The following is a 6038-nucleotide window of genomic DNA, read 5'->3' as shown; positions in this document are numbered from 1 at the left end:
TAGCCTAGATGCCCTAGAAGCTCATGCTCAATTCAGTCCATTATCTCACTGTACGTCGTTCGCGAATTCGTGACCTTTTAATTGTCAATCGGTAAATCTATGTACCGATTCGTGGAAGTATTGTAAGAATTAGTTGAAAAGATCTTATTTTTTAAATACGTATTTTCTTTCGTTTAATCTTATCTTGAAATGCTGTAATGGAATGCAAGAAATGATCTGCTAAAAATCAGTTAATAGTTATTTATTAGTCAAATGTAAAAAATGTTATTTATTAGTCAATTGTGTTAAGTCATATTATTTGTGTATTAATGTTATTTTTATTTTTTCAGAATGATCAATATATATATTGTTGCTATTACAATTTTAAACCATTGAATATTATTTTTTAATTTTTTCTAGCCATTGCATTTGTTGCAAGTACAGACTTATAACAAATGTGGCCGAATATATGGGTGAGTTCATTATAAGTTTGATTTCCAGTATAAATATGCAATTTTGTAGTGTCAAAACAACTAATTCGTTAGTTCGCTAGTTGAATATTTAATTAAAATGCAACGAAATGAATAGAAATTGCGTTCGGTTGACATACACATTGTATGCGGTGTACAGTACATACACAATGCAACTTTTAGTTCATTAAAATGAATGTACCACTGATGACAAATCTACCATGAATGAACTCAATAATTTTTGGAATTATGAAAACAATTTTCTTTCATTCTCCTTATATGTAACTGTAATAAATGTGATATTTCAATTGATGTGTTATTTCCATAAGCTCAAACACAGGTACGTAAAATTGAATCTTTACCTTTTATGTTTGTCTCTGTTATTCATTTATTCCATCGAGTAAATTGTAATTTTCCCTACAGAAATTTGTAAATTTTCCCTACAGAATTTTGGACTAAAATTAATGACATCCTTTCCTAATGATTTGAACTGTATACTTATCAAATTTTGTGGCATTCTGAGTGTTTGATAGAATTCCAGATTGTCATAAATAAGAAATGTGTAATTAAACTATCCTGTAATTGTTGCTTTAAATACTAAATACAGAAAAAACTTATGACTTGGTCCTTAAGGATTTTAATAAAAGTGTTTATGTTCATAAGTCTTAGTATAAATCTTTATTGAAGAAAGGGAGAAAGCGCGCTTCTGAAATGTTTTCAAAAAAATTAAGGTTAAAAGCATCTGAACGGCTTTTCAATAAGTTTATCGAAGACTGGGCAATTCGGCGGCAACGTGTCTTACATTCGAAATTGCTGTCTGTTAGTTTAATGTTTAAAATAACTCATTATTTTATAGTTTATGATTTTATTATTTTGAAGTTATAGCTTTGGCCCACCAGTGGCCAAGTGATCTTCGTTCCTCAACACTGGGCGTTCGGTCGTGGGTTCATGCCTCGCTTGGACGGACTGACCACGCGGTGTTTTCCACGTCTGTAACGCCTGCATAGGGGCCAGTTTCCTTTAAATGATCTCCCGGAAGGCATTATTTCCCGCGCGCGAATGGCCATTCCACCTGAAGATCGGCTAATCACACGCATGAGTCCATATTCTCTCGGAGTAAATAGCCTATATGAACTGAACACTCCATATTAACCATTGTACAACAGAAAGTTATAACTTTAATTTATCCTTACTGTTTGTTTATTTTATTAACTTTGAAAAGGAAATATAATTATAATACAAACAAAAAGAAAGCAGAGAAGTATCATTGTTTACGATCATAAAATCTAATGAAATTCAACATGATGATGATAGTTTCTTACAACTAATAATTTTTTGAATTTATTCAATTGCTTAAATAACAAATTATTCATAATATTTTCAAAAGTGAAAAACTTTAAATTTATTTTTAACAAACAGCAATTTTAACACAAATTTTCAAAAAAGAGAAAATAAACATTTTTAACAGAAAATAAACAGACAAAATGGTATAAATCCATGTAATTTAAGACTATATTATGTAAAAACTGTAATAATTTCAAAAAACTTGTTATTCATTGAGATGAAATTCAGCGATCTCGGAAATATCAGTAAAGCACAATTGCTGCGCGGTCTTCGACGAAAGGTTCGCAAAACTTACTCATAAGTCGCTTGGCTTTTTTAAACTGATTTTTTTAATAACGTTAAAAAAATGCGTTTTCTTTCTTTGCTCAGTAAAGATTCATACATCATATCAAGACTTATCAGTACAAACAGTATTATTAAAATTCAGATGGACAACATCGTAGCCTCCCCTTGTTAGCTGTTATCTTTATCAGTAGGTAGTCTATAAATCAGTTTAGGACAATTGAAAATTCTACTTGAAAGTATAATCGAATGTATATGAAGCTTTCTTCCAGGCGTAACTCAATCAAAGGACGCAGTAACGTAACATTATGGGAGTGCGAAAATAGAGCAATCCCGGGTAAAGTTCTCGTTGAAGTTTAAGGAGACCAGGAAAAAAGCAATGACATATCTACTGGACTGATCGTGTCACTTCGTTAGATATGTCATTGCATTTTTTCTGTTCTCCTTAAACTCCTGTTCGAGTGCCATGAAAATCGTGCAAGGGCCCTTTCCAGTTCTTATTTTGATATATTTTTATTTAGTACACTAATACAAAAAATAATTTTTCGCATTAATTGGCTGAAATTTTGAAGTTATTTAACTTTACATTTATGATTTTTATTGTTTCATTTTTAACAGAAAAAAACTATATTAGTTTGAAATTTATTACGGTAACATTAAGGAGTAAAAAGTTTATTAATAAACAAAGCCAATAACTTTTTATTGAAATAAGTTTTAGTAAAGATATTATTGTTAAAATTTCTGAAAATAACTAAGTTCATGAACTTCTATTGGTATGCACGAAGAAAGGTACTACAACTCTATATCTGGTAAAATGCGAGAAAAAAAGGTTGAGAACCGCTTATCTCAATTACAATTATTATTAATAACACTGACATAATAAATTACAAAAGCGCTTGTTTACATACAAATGAATGAAAGACTTATCTGTCTTCACATCAACACTAGATAAACACCAATAAAAAGATATTTTACAATCAATAAAATCAGTTTGCTTTTTAAATTTGTTTATATAATAAAATTAAATTAAAATTTGTTTTATATTTTTCAGCATTTTCTTCGGTTTAAAACCGCAACTTGTCGTCGCAGATCCTCAAATTGTTAAGAATATATTAGTTAAAGATTTTAACATGTTTCATAATAGAATGGTAAGTTTAATTAAACATATATACAAAGTCATCTTATTGTATTTTAAATTAAAACATAAACACAATACTTGTAAAACATATGACTAAGAATCAAAATTCAAAACTGTACTAAAAATTTTTTAATACAAAATTAGCTAAACTTACATATTTTGTTGAAACTTTACGAATGCAATAATAATAATTCTGGGGGGTAAGCCAAAGAGATGTTGACGTTAACCGATATTTATTAGCACATTATATATGCCTAAATTCAGTATCTCTAACTACAAAACGATTAACGGTAAGCGTTAACTGTGTTTCCCTGAAGCGGAATGTGTACATTGAAGTATAGAATTCGTGCCAGAACATCAAATAATACTAACCTATTACTAGCCGGCAATTGATTTAACGAGTGCCCACTGTACTTTCAATTAAAACTTTCTAAAATAAAAAAGATTAGAGAATTGTTTTCATTTGTTTTTATTTTCCAGTTTACGAGAAGTAGCCTATAGTAGTGAGCATTTAAAATTTCTTGGTACTGTATAACATCTATAATTAATGTGTGAAATGTAAACAATATAAAATAATTTATTACATAAATTTCAATTAAAATTATATTGAATAATAATAATTTTGATTTATTTTTCCTTCCAATAATTTTATAACGTCGCTTATATTAAAGTGCTCTTATAAATTTAATACGCTATTAAAGCAATGACGTTTTATATACACTTGCATCATAAGTTATTGGAAGAAACATATCTTTCAAACTTATTGATAAAATTTATTTTTTGATTTAATTATATATCATAAAAATTTCTTAAGTGACAGTTTTATTTAACAAAGTTACTCTAACTGTAGATCAATTTACCATTGATGAGGTATGTCGATTTGATCTCCATGAACTTTCCATGCGAATTCTTTTCCAATTGTAAAAGATGTTTCTAATGAAATTTGAATCGAATAATCCCGCTGTTTTCTAAGTAATTTTGCCGATTTTGCTTCTCCATCCTACTGATATGTATTAGTTAATTATTTTATTTTTCTTCGATACTCATAATAGTCATAGACTAATAATGCCAACAACAATAGAAGATGAAAAAAAAACACGAAAAATCTACTCTAGTTTTAGTTTAACTTAAAATTATTCAATCGCAATTATTCCTTCAGTTTTCGTAGTATTTATTAAGAAACATTTCATACTTAATTATTAATCAATAGTTGTGATTAATACAATAAAAATTATTTTATCACGTGTTATTTATGTCGTGATATACAATTACTGTAGATAAGTTTCTTTAAAATTAGCAGGTAATAATGGCTGTACTTCATTAGTTTAATGAAAGTAATTACAGAAAAATCTCGAAAATAGAAAACCTATTTTGTGCTTACCACTTAATGACTGACGATATTTGTAACATACATTAACAGTATCAGCCCACTTGTTGATGGCAATGTAACGATTATGTTCTAGCGATTTTCTTCTAGGTATTTACAGTGTTATCGAAAGGCATAAATATATACTAGTCAAAACAGTTAGAAGAGTGTTTAACATTAGCTATAACTGCAATAAAAAAATTCAACAACGACTTGCTTAACTTTCCCGGTAACAACATTTAAAACTGTATGTGACACCATATGTTACGCGGAAGTATTAAAACAGTTTTTATATTATTAATTATTATAAAAAAAAAACAAAAATTTAATTTTAAGAGCAGAATTGAGTTTTATAAAAAAAAAATTTTAATGAAATTTTACTCTTTATCAGCATTTAAGTTTGACTCCACTCGACATGTGAGAAGTGATTCCCTATATCTCCCCACCTCCTTGACTTGTAACCTGCAATATTTATCATCAGTCTCCTAATGCATAAATCTCTATGCAAAATTTCAAAAATTTTCGACAAAAGACACAGGAATTACTAAGCTTGAATGTATGTGAACAAAATCTTGTCATCCATCCACACACACAATAACATTCACACATACAAGGAAAGAGACCCAAATATTTTTGCATTTCTCGACGTTTGAAAGTGTCCTGAGTTTAAAAAATGTAAAAATCTTATGTGGATATTTTTTGACCGATCTCCGTAATTCCTCTCTGTTATGCGTAACAGAGTCCTTGGAACTTTGAAACGTAGAGAAACAATGAAGAAAATAAAAATATGAAAACAATTCGGCTCAAATGCATATCTATTCATCTATTATTCTATTATTGTATATTTTACTGTATCTAACGTAACAATAACATGTGGTATTCAAAATCGTTTGTTATATGCATCATCTCTTACTTTTCGTAAGTAAGAAATGTAATAATTTATTTTATTNAAAATGTCTTTATTATTTAATTGTAAATGTACTTATTGAAATATATTTATTTAAATATAGGCCTATGTTATATATTTATAATACGATTAATGAATATTTGACAATAAGAGTTTTTCATTAAAAATAATAAACATTTCAATCTCGAATGAAGTATTTTAGAATGAAAAAAGTTAGTATCGAAGTAAACATGATATTTTAATAAAAGTATTTAAACGATAATTTTTCCGAAGCTGAAAAATTAATCGATATAATTTTGAAATCTTTTGTCTGTGAGTCTTTGTAAAATTAGTTCGGTAGAAATGAATTTATAATATTTGTATGAAAATGTTGCACTATTTTTATACCTTTCTATCTGCGAAATGCGCTTACGGTTTCATTTGTAAATGGAATTGGTTGACAACACTAAAAATGTCACCTATCGATAAGAATGCACGTACAATTATCTTACATTTATTATCTTCTTTTTTGCCTGTTCCTTTAGTTACTGTGTTGCGACACGTTACGAAATT

At 28.3% G+C, this 6038-nt stretch overlaps 1 long non-coding RNA gene across 1 annotated transcript; it reads left to right on the top strand.

Annotated features, from left to right (window-relative positions):
* Positions 1-396: 396 nt before the first annotated feature.
* Positions 397-3222, top strand: LOC111621504. Its single transcript, XR_002756089.1, has 2 exons — positions 397-452; positions 3127-3222. It is a non-coding gene; the product is annotated as an uncharacterized LOC111621504 (long non-coding RNA).
* Positions 3223-6038: the final 2816 nt, after the last annotated feature.

The sequence above is a fragment of the Centruroides sculpturatus genome, unplaced genomic scaffold (genome assembly GCF_000671375.1).
Source record: "Centruroides sculpturatus isolate CEXI.00-Female unplaced genomic scaffold, Cexi_2.0 scaffold222, whole genome shotgun sequence".
Taxonomy (NCBI): Eukaryota; Metazoa; Arthropoda; class Arachnida; order Scorpiones; family Buthidae; genus Centruroides; species Centruroides sculpturatus.
This window is presented reverse-complemented; position numbering and strand designations above follow the sequence as displayed.